The 14,271-nt window shown below is 44.8% G+C and overlaps 1 protein-coding gene across 4 annotated transcripts in view; it reads right to left on the bottom strand.

Annotated features, from left to right (window-relative positions):
• The window catches only part of DNAJC6 (DnaJ heat shock protein family (Hsp40) member C6), a 134,125-nt gene that overhangs the window by 59,820 nt on the left and 60,034 nt on the right, over window positions 1–14,271 (bottom strand). The window contains exon 2 of one of the 4 annotated variants that reach the window (XM_046645793.1): window positions 288–465. The exons of the other annotated variants lie outside the window; for them this stretch is intronic. The gene's annotated coding sequence lies outside the window, so the exon portion shown is untranslated. The remainder of the gene's footprint in view (window positions 1–287; window positions 466–14,271) is intronic. 4 annotated transcript variants of the gene reach the window in all.

Below are 14,271 nucleotides of genomic sequence, written 5' to 3'. Positions count from 1 at the left end.
CCATCATTTCAGCCACCTTCCCTGTCCTCCACATGCTCAAGGGTGCTATGTAACCTCTCTGAACCCCAGTTTTGAGATAATAATTGTTAACTGAAATACGTATATTTATACAAATACACACACACAAGAAATACCCAACAAGAATTAGCCATTATCATCATCCCCTGTTCACCATCATCCACTATTATAAGGGGGCTGGAGAGGGAAGAGGAACAGGAAAGAGCTGTTTGGCTCCTCTTCTGCAGGCTGCAGAAATGACACCACAAAGGGCACAGATCGATGTTCACCGGGGGCCTCCCTGAGGTCAAGGCAGCTTGGGGTCCTGCTGGTATGTGGCAGATGCAGACTCAAGTATGTCTCTTCTGTTTCCTGCAGTCTGGTCTTTGTGGGTCCGTCTGATCTTGGGACATGGATTTGCAGGCATGAATCCTCATCCAACACTGAGAGATGGCTTTACAGTCTCCCCTACAGAAGAGGAAGGAGGGACTCTGAGATGGTGAGCAATGTGTCCAAGGCATCGCCATGGAGTGCACTGGAACCAGGCTACCATGCTGTTTCCTCAGGGAACTGGGAGGACAGAGAGCGTGTGTTAGAGAGGGAGGGAGGTGGGACTCTGAAGGTGAGTGGTCCTCAAAGGCCAAAGACTTGAAGGTCAAACTAACCTTCAAAGGAGTACCCAGAACAATTCAGAATGACGGGGAGGCATGTGGAAGCTGAAACAAGACAAGATTAATTGAGAATGAGCAAGAAGAACTCAGTGAGAACAGAGACAGTGTTTAATTTCTATCTGTGCCAAGCGCCCAGCAGGATGCCTCACAGGGTAAACAGTCCAAAATCGGATACTGACCTCGACTGAATTATATCTGTGAAGAAACCAAGAGCTCCATCTCAGTCTTAACCCAATTGCAATGGCACTGAGGTGCTGCTACGTAATAATGCCATAGCTGTCATTTATTCATCACCTCTGATGGCTGGGAACAGGGACTACAAGCTTTATATCCATCAGTTCATTTAATCCTCACGATCATGCTGCCAGCTAAGCTTTACTATCCCCTTTGGCAGAGGAGCAAACTGAGGACCCAAGACACAAACACGCTCACACAGCCAGGGCTCTTCTCAGGCCAATCTCCCTCTAAAGCCATGTTCTCCTCGTGGCATTTTGCTGCTTCCTGTACATGGGTTAAAAGCTAAGATACAAAGGGAAGCAGTCAAACCGGAAAGCAGTGCTGGAGAAGAGAGGAGCCCGCGCTGGCTGGGCATCTGCTCTGTTATGATCTAAAGGGATTTGTAAGTCCAGATGCTCAGGAGGGAAAAACCGCTAAGGAATGAACACTATCTTCTGCGGCTTTAACAGGAAGAGAAGAGCTAAGGGCCAGCCACACTCATGGTCCCTCAGGCAGACTTGGTGGTCACACAAAGGATGTTGGCAGCAGCTTAAGAAGTTCTTTCCTTAAATGTGGAATCTAAAAAAGCCAAAGTTGTAAAAACAGAGAGTAAAACGGCGGTTGCCGAGGGCTGGTGGGTCGGGTGATAGGAGAGATGCTGTTTTAGAGGACAAACTTGGCTAATAAGTGATAAATAAGTCCTGGAGATGTAATGCACAGTCCAGTGAACATGGACAACAACAATGTATTATAATCATCAAATGTGCTAAGAGACTAGATCTTAATGATTCCGACCACTAAAAAGAAATAATGTAACATGACAGAGGTGCTAATTACCTCTACAAGGGCAATCATATTACAATATCTAAATGTATCAAATTAGAATGCTGCACACCTTAAAGTTACACAATACTATGTGTCAAATACATTTCAATTTAAAAAGAAGATGCTCTTTCCTAAGTGAGCCTCTTCTTGCTGCCCAGTGCCACCCACCCTACAGGCACACAGTCTTCACAGGTAGCAGCTGCTCAGACTTTGATGCTCATGTGCACCAGCCACACGCACAGCATTCCAGCGACGGCAGCAGAGCACCAGAGAGGGGAAAGGGCAGGAGCTCAGAGAGCCAACCTGCGAACACATTCTCTGTCCTTCCCAAACAACCATCTACAGCCTTTGCAGACCTGCCCGTTGTCAAGTCCCTTTGAGGTATAAAAGCACATTAGCGCTGACAAGCCCAGGGTCACGGGCTTCTTTGAGAAGGCCATGGCTGAGAGAGCTGACAAGTCATTAGCAGTGTCTGGTCTTCCTTGGTGCCTTTAGAGCCCAGATAACATGAGCAGAGCTCAGTGGCTCTGGGATTCAAAGACAGGCACCAACGACCACCAGAAGGGGCTCAGTGAAAGAGGAGCAAGATGAGAGGTGGAACTCAGGTGGCCTTCCATCGCGAGCAGTGTCTCCTCTGCAAAACCCAAAGAAGGGTATCCGAGTGGGTTGGCAGGTACATTTTAAAGGTTTGGTTTCCTTCTTTACAAGAGGAAACGGGGCTACAGCTAGCTTGGACGGAACATTTGCATGTATTAGAAAAGGGTAATCCAGCCCTTCAGTATCTGTTCTCAGGCCCCACTCAACCCCTCGAACAAGCCTGTCTGTGTATAGCGTAACTGTACAAGCACAGGTGGCGTCTGGGGGAAAGTGATCTTCACCAGGCTCCCCCTATGTGCCGGGTGAAAGTGAGGCGCTTCACACACACGCCTCATTCCACCTTACAAGGACTCTGCAAAAAACGCCCAGTTGGTCCCACATCACAGGTGCTGAAATAAGGCTCTGAAAGATTACATGACCTGCCCAAGCTAAGAGGCCTGGTGAGCAGGGGTACCAGAGGCTCCCACGATTAAACATCAAGACTGGCTCCAGAAGCCTAGGTGCCCACTACTGAATCCAAAGAGACCAGGCGTCCATTTAAAAATACAGATTTCCATATTTTTTTCTGAGTCAGAATGTCTGAGGGTGGGGTCCAAAGTCTGCATCTTTCAACACCCCTCAGGAGACTGTGATAAACCGGGAAGTGTAAGAACACAGCACAGCCCCATGCCATACTTCCTCACTGAGGCTAAGCAGCCTTAAATGAAGAAGGGGGGGGGGGGGATGAATAAGAGGGAGAGGGAGAGAGAGGAGCCACCATTTATTGAGCACTTTCTATCTGTCAGGGGCTTCACATATGCTAGCACATTTAATCCTTCAGCAATCTGCTGAAGGGGATACTGTCATGCCCATTTTACAGAGGAGGAAATTGATGCTCATTAAAGTTGAATCACTGGAGAAAGGTCCCATATCTAACAAACAGCAGGTCAAAGCAGGAGCCAGGTCTGGGCTCTACATCCCACATCCTTCACCGTCACAGTCTTCCTTGCCCCCATCTGATGGAGAGAAGAGCAGAGCTCCCAGGGCGATCGCCAACAGGGTCTGGGTGGATGTGCCTCTGAGAGAGTCCCAAGAAGACCCCGCCCAGGACAAATCAGGCAGCAGGAATGGCAAGGTCCTGGGGCCGCCCAACTCTTCCCTCAGCAGCCGCTGTAGTCGCTGTGCTTTCCATAGGAGTGGAAGCCTGGATTCGCCGGGGACAGCGGGGGAAACAAGAGTAGAGCATCTCCCTCTTGCCCACGCTCTTCCACATTGGAGTCCACTCCCTCCCAGGCACCAGTCCAGGCATCGTCTGACCCCTGAGGGGAACCAAAGCAGTCCAGGTCCCAAATACCAGTGTCCTCTTAAGCGAACAGCTTTCCCTCTCTGGGCAAGGCTCTTCCTCTGTAAAATGAGGCAGTGGAAGGAGCTGCTCTCCAACGTCTCCTAACACTGCGTGACGCCACGATTCACAGACTCTGTAAAGCGTGAGTGCTGAGTTGTGACGGATGCAGGCTTCTACAGGGCAAGGTACTGGTAGGAGCTGGAGGTGAAGTTTCAACAGTCACTGAGGGCAGCACGGGTCCAACAAAACCATCAAACTCCATCACGGCCTCGGTTTTCGATCTCTGTCTGGGAAGCCCTGGTGAGGGCTGTCGCATCGTAGGCTGGCCAGCTGCAAGTTCCTTCTGCCCTTTTCCCTGCACTTGGCATTAATCTCCAGCTGACTCACCACTCCCTGGTTGCTCTTTTTTTGCAACCTTTAAACACCTGCATCTAAGCTTCTGGAAGGCAAGCTGGGTGGGTCAGACCAGACTGCATGGACTGTGCAGAGCTGTGGACACGGCAGGAGTAAGAGTGTTCTAGTATTCTGCTACTAAAAATAACCAACAGTAACTAAAATCAGCTACCATTTGCATGCCTGCTGTGTCCCAGGCATCATTCTAGATGCTTTACAACCCCGGGAGATAGATATTATTACTATCTTATATTTTGCAGATGTGGAAACAGACAGAGAGAGGCTATCCTACTTGCAGATGTCACACAGTTAATAAGGCAAAAAGTGGACAGTGTCCCACAACCATTTGTTGAATGAATACACCTGGAGTTGGGTCTGTGTGCCCGTGGCATCACACAGAACTAGATCCAAACTCCAGCTCAGCAACTGACTGGCTGTTTCTTTAGATAAGCTGCTGAAATTAAACCTTTCTGTGCCTTGGTTTCTTCATCTGTAAAATGGGATAACAACATCTAGCTTGTGGGGTTATCTGAAGATCAGAAATAAATTCCTGTAAAAGAAACTAGAGTTGTGCCTGGCCCAGTCTTTGACTCACATATTCACTGAGGTGCTGCCCAGTAAAAGGCTTTGTACTAGGAGGTAGGGAAACAGCACCAAGCATGATCCCTGCCCTCAAGCTGCTCTCAGTCGACTGACAGGCAGACAGAAAAAGGACATGCCACGTGGGGAGGACAGGGTTACGCAAAGGATATCCCTGGACCACAGAGAGGATCACCTGAGGGCAAGGAGAGCTGAACAGGGTCTGCAAGGATGAGACACGCTGGCCAGGCCCCTTGCACAGATGGGCGAAGGGCAGGCAGGGCCAGCTTATTCCACTCCATCAGCAGATAAAGCCATACCCCAGGGTATTGACCTTGACCCTGTTCTCATATCTCACATTCAATCTTTCAGAAAAGGCTGTCCATGCTACCTTCAAATTTTATCCAGAATCAAAATACGTGTAGAGCTCCCGCTTATCCAAGACCAAGTGGAAGGACATGGGGGAAAACATACATATAATGAGTATACATATATACATTTACAAAGTGAAAAGATAAACCCCAGCCTACCTATGGGGCAGGGAACAGAGTATGGGGGCAGGGAGATAAGCTGGATTTCTCTGACTACAACTTTTTTTATAGATTTGAACTTGGAACTACGTAAATACTCTACATAATTACATAATTACAAATATAAATTTAAAAGCAATCCCTAAAAAGTGAGAGCAAATGAAGCAAATGAACCCAACTAAGTATCTAATTGATGCTGTAAGCACAGAGACAAACTGTCTCAAGTGACGGTAAGACACAAAGTAACATCTTAAAGTGAAATCTATCTGGACCAAAAATATATATATATGTATTACAATTTCCAACTGTTTTGGTGGTAGTGTTAGTATTGCTATTCTGTGACTGTGTATTATGGCATAAAGCAAATAAGTAATTATATTGGTGTAATTGCGAACAAGGATTTTTGGCATGGGAAAAAAGAGATACAGATGTAAAAGACTGACGAAATTAAGTAAAAACCCCATGTTCCTGAATTTGAATTAAAAGTATCATTATGAAGCCATTATGTGTTTTAGCTTTTAAAAAATTTGTTGCTAACTCTGCCCACTGAAAAAGACTAGACACAAAGACCAACCCAATAGCAGTGAGCGCCCGCCACACAAAGATTGGTGTCTTGAAACACCACTGCCCTCTAAAAATAACTAGGACTCTTTGAAAAATGGCTGATTTTAAGATTGGGGCAGAAAATGGACAAGATGAGCCTGGTTTGTGATAACAGAAAGCAAGGAAAAAGTCAGTGACTACTGCGGTTTGTCAAAAGGACTCAGATGCCACTGGCCAAAGATGGGTCTGTCTGAGCATCAGTAAATAATAACCGCAATGGATTGAGACATAAATACATGTTTATAAACATGAGTTCATAATAATAAGATAAAGAGGAAGAGAGAGAAACTTCATTAGTCACCCTTGGAGAAGGATAGAGAGTCAGTTTTTATTTTTGAAAACTGATAAATAAAGGGAAAGAACCAAGCCTTTTCCTGCCCTCGTCACATGAACTGTGCTTCAGGGAACCAAATACGCGGTGAGGGAGAGTTTCTCTTCATAGAAGTATTCCAGCTAAGAAGCAAAGAAGGAATGATAGAACTCACTATTTGGAACTCCTAATAAAATAACGGAACTAGGCAGTGATCACAAAAACAGAAACAATCATGCATGGAGTACCCCCCACGGAAATCCAGAACACAATATACGAAACAGTCTTGCAAAAATCTAACCTGAATCTAAATCTGATCAAGCTTCTAGATCTAACTACCAGGAAACACAGGGACAGAGGAATAGGTTAGGTGCCACCACTGGGATGTAGTCAACAAAATCCAGATGTTGAGGAAAATTGACAATGCAAATATCCTGGTTTTTCAAAAAGATATTACAAGGGGACAAAACAAGAGATGGAAACTTCAGAAGATAAAGAGAACTAAGAGACATATCAACCAACTTCAATGCATGAACATAATTTGCATCCTTGTTCAAACAAACCATAAAAAGGAAAAAACAAGATTCCCGCTTAAAAGAACTGGGAAAACTTGAACAGACTGGATATTTGACGATATTAGGGAATTACTATTAATATTCTAGATGTGATGAGGATGTTGTGATAATGTTTTCAAAAGAAGTCCTTATATTTTAGACACATTAAAATATTTAAGGATGAAATTATACTGTGGCTGGGATTTACTTTCCAGTAACCCAGAGGGGCAGAGACAGGTACAGAAGAAATGAGACTGGCTCAGAGAAGATAACTGTTGGAGCCAGGTGATGGGGAATATAGACCACTGCTTTCCACTTGGGCTGTTTCCCCTTCCTACTGTAATATATATTTGAAATTAGAACTCAATAGATATTTACATAGTATACACATTACATACCATAATATATAATGTATATGTATTTTATATACACACATACAGATGGATATAATCCACCTTTTCTCACTACCTATGGTGCCACCATCCTCTCTCATCTGAATTACTGCAGTAGCCTTTCAGCTGGCATCTTTGCCTCCACCCTGGCCTGCCTGCAGTCTGGTACATAGAGAGCAACAAAAATGTTCTTCTGAGAAATAGGGCAAGTCACGGTACTCCTCTGCTTAAAATCTTCCAATGGTTTACCATCTCACTTCAGGGCCTTGGCACTTACTATTGCTCTTCCCCCAGAGAGCCACGGCCTGCTTCCTCACTTCCTACAGCTCTCTGCTCAAACATGTCTTCTCCAGAGAGGCTTTCCAGATCACCAAATAAAGCAGCACCCCAATCTCCTTATTCTAGTTTATTTTTCTGCATGGCAGTTTTTATCCTGATTTTTCTGTTTCTACCTACCAGACAAGGAGCTCCATAAAATGATAGACACAGTTTGTTTTGGGCACTATTTCCCAAAGTGTCTGGCTCAATAAATAGTATTGATTTTGACCTTAAATCCTGAACTATAAACTTCACAGAGAGTGCTGAGCAAAGGCGGTGGGTGGGTAGCTCCCCACGATGGAATGCTATATGGCCCCTTCCACGCTTGAATTTTATCTCACAGGTGATAGGTGATGTGGATTAAGGCTGCCCCAGCTAGAGAAGCCCAAGGTGACCTGGCCTACATGCCAAACTATATGACCCGGTGGATTTTTTTATGGTATGAATTAGGGCTGCCCCACGAAGAGAAGCCCAGGGCATCCTCACCTACATGCCAATCTATATGGCCAGATTCGTATCTAAAGTGATATGACCGCACAATAACCAGACCCCATCTGCACTGAAATCATTTAATGACTTTTTACATCATCTTTTCTTTTTCCAGTAAAAATAAGTCACGCACCCATGCCTTATAAAATTAGCCCTAACCCTCAACTCAGGGCAGCAGAAGCTCTGACTGCCCTTGGGTCCTGTCCCCATGCTATTCCACACTATTCTCTAAATTAAAAGAGCACTACTGCCAGATCTTGAGAGTCCAAGAAATCTTTCTTTCGACTCCTCGGCTCACCGACCCCGCATCAATAGGGAGCCTCAAATCATACATAGCAGGCCTTCTACTTTTAGTTACGGTCATTCTTACCACGTCCAGTATTGTATCAAAAGAAACACGTGCATTTACAGTGTTCACATGGTATAGACATTAGAAGGTCTGCAATCTTCTAATTAGAGAAGCTGAACCACTGCACTTCTGGGTAGCCACTTAAGACAGCTGTTTCCTCCTGGATTAGCATAAAGTGCCCCTGCAGAAAGGGACAAGCAGACACACAAAGAGCAAGCATTTGCTGACAGGTTCTTTGAATAAAAAAGCCCCAAGGGCATTAGCAACTTCCGGTGGGAGTGGTTATTAGGAAAGAATCTGTTCAAGAATCAACAAATCTCTCTGGCTGATTAGCCATAAAAACTCTATAGGCAACAAAGGTTTATGGCAACGCAGGTTATGGGGTCAGAATGGGTGGATACAAAGAAATCGGAGACTCACCTTGTCTCCTCCCCCTGTTCCTCCAGGAGAACACCCAACTCGTCCCCCTTTCCTCACACCCACTACTAGGCAGTACCAGTTCAGGGCACGTCCCTCTCCAGCCTCCTGTCTTGCTATAACTAATCTCCCTAGTGCCAGCCAGAAACCCTTCCAGTCCTCTCCAGAGGAGTGCTGTTAAAATGCAAATTGTTTCATCGCTGCCCTTATTAGAAACCTCTAAGTGCTCCAGGTAACAGGTGTGCAAAGCCTTGAGTGACAGGGAAGGGGTCTCGCCTGCCGTGCTCCTCCCCATCCTCCATCTCTGCTCCAGGCCCAGGGAGCCCCCTGCAGCTCTCCCATAGCCCAGGCTCTCGCTTTTTTCTGGAACTTCGCTCATGCTTTTCTAGGTTTCCTTTGCTGTCTCAAGAGTATTTTTTGCTGTCTCTTCTCCAGCAACAAATCTGTATGTGTTACGTACATTACATTTTGTGCTTTATCCCCAGAAAAGCCGTTCTAAAAGACCTCACAGTGTTTTTACCACCTTGCCAGAGGCTGTCAGGCTTAAGGGTTTTGTCCTCCACGTTCTCCCAGTTCTTGAGTCAGACACGATTACATTTTATACCGGCAGTTTTCATGTCTGCCCAGAAAACTTTGCAAGTAGAATCTCATCGGAGAGCCTTCTTTTTCTTTCGATACAGTTTTGTTAACGCCCTCTCCAAAAGCAGGGATGGTTAAATTAACAACAAAATTTCCACCTTTTTCTCAACTATCTATATCTTCAAAAGAATTTCTTATGAGCAAATCAGACAAGACATGACTGAAGCCTTGGTTACTTTGTGAAATAGTTTACTTATTTCTATTTATATTTATGCCTCTTCTAAAAAAGGTCACGTTAACAACCTACAAATCCTTAATAATGATTCTCTAGGCACTGCCTTCAACATGATATAAACAAACACAACACAAAATTAAAGAGTGAAGCTTGGGGGAAAAATTAAATACTCCCAAGGCATTCTAGACTCAGGGACATTACAGAAAATGTCATTGGGGTTAGAAAGGAACAGAATTTGCAGATATTTTCTTAGAAAGTTTAAAACAATACTTAAGGAGTTAAAAATCCCTAAACCATTGTCCTAAAGATGGCACTGATGCTTTTTAAGATTTTAAAGCTACAATGTTTTTCAGGAGTTATGGCTATAGGTACATCATCGGGGTTGGAGTCCGGATTCTGTCCCCTGCTAGCTATGCAGTAACCTTGGGCAAGTCATTGACCCCTTTTGAGGCTCGGTCTCCTCAGCCATAAACTGAAGATAATTATACCCAGCCCATAAGGCAGTTGTAGAAATAAAGTACAATGATGTCTGTAGAAGCCCTTTATAAACCAAAAATAAGGCACTGATGGTTTGCACTCATGGCCAATGCCAAAGAGCAATGTGATTAGAAGATAAAAGCTCTTTCCAGAACTTCGGTTCTCCAGCTAAGACTCTGATTATTTCACCAAGCTGTTACTTTTATTGTTATTGGAAGGACATCAAAAGGACCTCTGCTTAGCCTAGGCAAATAATAAATAAGTCCAGAATGTACTATTAAATTCTGACAATTAATTACTGGACTAATGTTCTTTTTGCTTATTTTTTTTAAGAACCTCTCAGTATGTTACAAATCTTGATATGAATAGCTGAATTAACATTAGATTAAAAACTCAAACTGGAACCACGTGCAAATCTGCTAGTGACTGATGGACTGTGGCCAGTTGATGCGCATCTGTGAGGCTCTCATCACCGTAAATAAAAGAATCTGCCATTGTTTTCAGGGCAGCTCAGCCCCTCTGCCAACAGAACACCCTTTAAATACCCTCCAATTTTCTATAAATTCCAGATTTGAAATTCTGATATAAGCATCTGATTTCCAACCCTTTAAGTCTTTGAATAAATTTTCAGAAGAAAGGATGATCTAACTATTTTTATAAACCACTGCTAATATCAAAACATCACTCCTTTCTGATGTTCAAAGCGCCTGGGAGATCTCAAAGGAATTCTGACAGGAACGTTGTCAATGCAACCACCTGCACAGGTGAGTTTAACGGAGCGAAAGAGAACAACACTTCTGCAAGGAAGCTGTTGATCACTCTTCCAAAGACACCTAAGCAAAGGCGAATTTGACAAGCATGAAGGCATTTGTCATTGAGGCTTGTCTAAGAATAGCCACTGATTCTCCACGGCGGGTGGGGGATACCACTGACAATGAGCTTCTGTTTCCTCTCCAGTAACAAACAAACTCGAAAATAAATGAGACTCAAACATGACATTAGTTGATTTCTTGCCTCTTCTCCATTTTCCCCACTCGGTGCATTAGCTTTTGCCATTTCTTCTGTTAGGGACCTCTCCCTGGTTCTTTGCGTGATTGACTCTCTCTCATTCTCCAGAAGACCCTACTGTAAGTGCTACCCATGCAGACAGGTGGCCCCTCACACCAGCTCTAAGGCAGCCCCCATCACCACCCCACAATTCAACAAATGTTTGTTATTTTGAAACATCCAGGTGTCAAGTACCCGTCTGGTGGTCTACACATCCTGATTAGAGGGTTGGAAAAACTTGACCATAGAGACATGGTTTCCACAAAGAATGCCTCATTGTTAATATTTGTATGCATGACCCATTTGCCATACTGACAAGAGAAAAACACAAAACATGTTTGAAAGCAAGGTTATCATCCAATAAGGGCCTAGAAATGTCTGTGATCAATCAGAGTTCATGATCTCTAACCAGGCAGAGCAAGGCTGGCAAACTCAGGCCTGGCACACAGTCTCCAGATACCCTGAGAGACTCCAGAACACGAGGAAATGGAGTGCAGGCCCTCGAGAGTCACGAACCCAAGGCAGTGGGCAAATCCAGATTCCACCTCGGCGGCAACCCAACACGGAGTCAAACCCTAACTCTCCCACGTGTAGTAAGCCCTGGGATGCCTCTGCTCCTCAGTTTCCTCATGCAAAGAAAACAACCCAAGGAGCACTGCTAACAGCGAGACAGAGTGCAGGGACACGGCCTTTGCCAATTTGGTCACCAAATATCTTTTCTGACCTAAGCTCATCCTCAGCAAACAGGATGAAAGACCCGTCCCTTCTACTGGGGCTCACAACCTATTTAAAACAACACCTCCTATAACTAGGAGAGTCTGATTGTTACGAGGACCACGAGGGGGCTTTATGAAGTGCTAATGAGCACTCTGACTGGTTCACTGTCCCAAGGAGAGGGCAGCAAGCTCAGGCCGCCCGCACACCAAGGCAAATGGGGGGCAGTTTCACCACGTGTTTGCCGTGCGACCGTGGGGAAGTTATTTCATCTCTCTGGAAAACTTGATCTGGAAATGGGGGATGAATAATAGTACTTGCCTCTTAGGATTCTTTGGAGATTTAAATAAGATAATACGTGCTAAGTACTAACACCTGCATGTCAAATAAATAGTAAGCCCCAATTAAATGACAGCTATTTTTACTATTGTGACCCCCTCACCAAAGATTTTGAATTTCAGTCTTTCATGAAATCCTGAGAATTTCTCTTGACTCCACTGGGAGGTCCTGCTTTGCCATCTTTCCTAGAAATGGAACTTCGTAAGCCTGGAGGACCAGAGGCTGTAGTGTACCAACCCAGGCCTGTTTCCCTAGAGCTGAAACCCAGGAGGGTCAAATCAATATCCATTCTCCCCTTCATCTTCCTTAAGAATACTTTTTATCTGGTGATGTGGCCTCCCAGAATAAAAGACTACATTTCCCAGGCTTCCCTTTGGTAAGGTGTGACCATGTGATTAAGTTCCAACCAACAGGATGTGAGTGGAAGTGAGAGAGCAACTTCCAGGGTGTTTCTTAAGGGGAAAAGGTGTGCTGGAAAACAGATGTGTCGGTCGGCCATCTTAGATAACAAGGAAGAGAGTAACACCCTGAAGAGCATACAAGGGCAGGATCAAAAGAGCCTGGGACCCTAGTTATTTCATAGGGTAGAGCTGCATTGCAGATGAGGCTTTTATATGTGCAAGAAATAAGCTTTCATTTGGTCCACCCATAGCCATGATGGCCTTTGTTCCACCCAGCCAAACCTACAGCCTCATAAATATTACAGACAATGTGGAGAAAGGAAGGAGAGCAGAATGTGGCAGAGGTTCCAACAGTCTCCAGCACACAGTGGGTTCTCATAATTACTGGCAGAATTAAACAACCTCTCTAGGACTCCCCACAGTCAACCTAAACTTGGAATATTGAGATCAGTTCCAAAAACAAGAGGGACAGTGGTCAGCTGGAGAGTGTCCACTGGAGAAGGACTAAGGCAATGAAAGGTCAAAAAAAGATCCAGCTCATGAGCAAAGACTATAAGAGCTAGAAGGAGAAAGGTAAACCAGAGCACCAGGACTAGGTGTCAAGTAACTCAAGGAAGTAAGTTGAATGGGGCTCCTCTCGTTGCACTCTGGTTTCCTCACGTGCAATAAATAAGACCAGAAAATCATTACAATTCCTTCTAGCTATACCAAGAGGAATCCATAGACTTCAAGGAATTTATGTCACACCACAGGACAGAACCACAGCCCATCTAGATAGGGCACTGAGAGAGTGAAGGGCAGATTGCCACTGAGCATCAGAAGACACTTCCTAGCGGGGTTCTGTGTCCAGCAATAGAATGGCCGCCTTCCGAAGTCCAGTGTTACCTGACCGGAGGAGTTCAATCAGGCCTAGAAGGTTCCTAGAGGAAGTGCTGTTTTGGGAGGGCCATAGCCTTCTCACAGACTGGTAGGAAAGCGGGTTTGTAGTAGACAGACCTGGGTTTCCATCCACTTCTGCCAGGTACTTGTCTACATGTTACTCAGCTTTTCTTGAGTCTTGGCTTCCTCATTTTAAAAATAGGGGTAGTAAAATATAACCAAGTCTATTGTGTTAAAAGAGATACTACATAAGTGCATAGCACAGTGCTAGGCTCACAGCTACTAACAGTAGTCACTGTCAGCATCACATTAGCTTTAGAAATGGTGAAGGAAAAGAGAAAATGTGAGAAGCGCAGAAGATGAGAGTCAGTCATCCTGGTGAAGCACCGGCAGGCATAGGCTGGAATTTGTGAACTCAGCAAGTAGTCACACAGCCAAAATAAACTAGGGCTTGCACATAAATGCTGGGAAGGGCAGGTAAGATCAAAAGCCACTCAACGAGTAGGGGAGGAAGGAGAGCTGGCAGCTAGAGGCAATCAGAAACCAGGAAAGGACTCATCCAGACGTCATCTACCCATCCAACATTTACTGATTATCTATGAGCAATCATAAGATGAGAAAAGCGCCACGATGAGGAAAATATAGAATATAACCAGGGCACAGGGCAGCTGACCCAGATTTAGAGAGTCAGATAAGGGTTTGCAGAGAAAATGATCGCTAAGTCGAGACCTGCATTATGGAGGCAAAGGCGTCAGGGGGAAGGAGAGGGAGAGAGCTCAAACTGATGATGTGTTTGAGGGAGGGCGGAGAATCATAAAACCTCTCTCTCTTCCCCTCTAAAATTCCCACATTCTGAGGGACCAACAAGACTACCAAGTTCTTTCCAACTCCAAGATTCGACAATTATGGCTTCAGACGAAAAAGCAAAATAAAGTAAATGCCCTACACATTTGTGTTAACTAACTTTTTAAAAGGAGCGTGGTGGGTATGGGTCTGGTTATAATCAGGTGACAGGAGGGCTCCTTGTGGGGTTGGA

Source organism: Equus quagga, chromosome 18 (genome assembly GCF_021613505.1).
Source record: "Equus quagga isolate Etosha38 chromosome 18, UCLA_HA_Equagga_1.0, whole genome shotgun sequence".
In the NCBI taxonomy this organism is placed as follows: domain Eukaryota; kingdom Metazoa; phylum Chordata; class Mammalia; order Perissodactyla; family Equidae; genus Equus; species Equus quagga.
The sequence above is the reverse complement of the archived record's forward strand: the minus strand, read 5'-3'. Positions and strand labels throughout refer to the sequence as shown.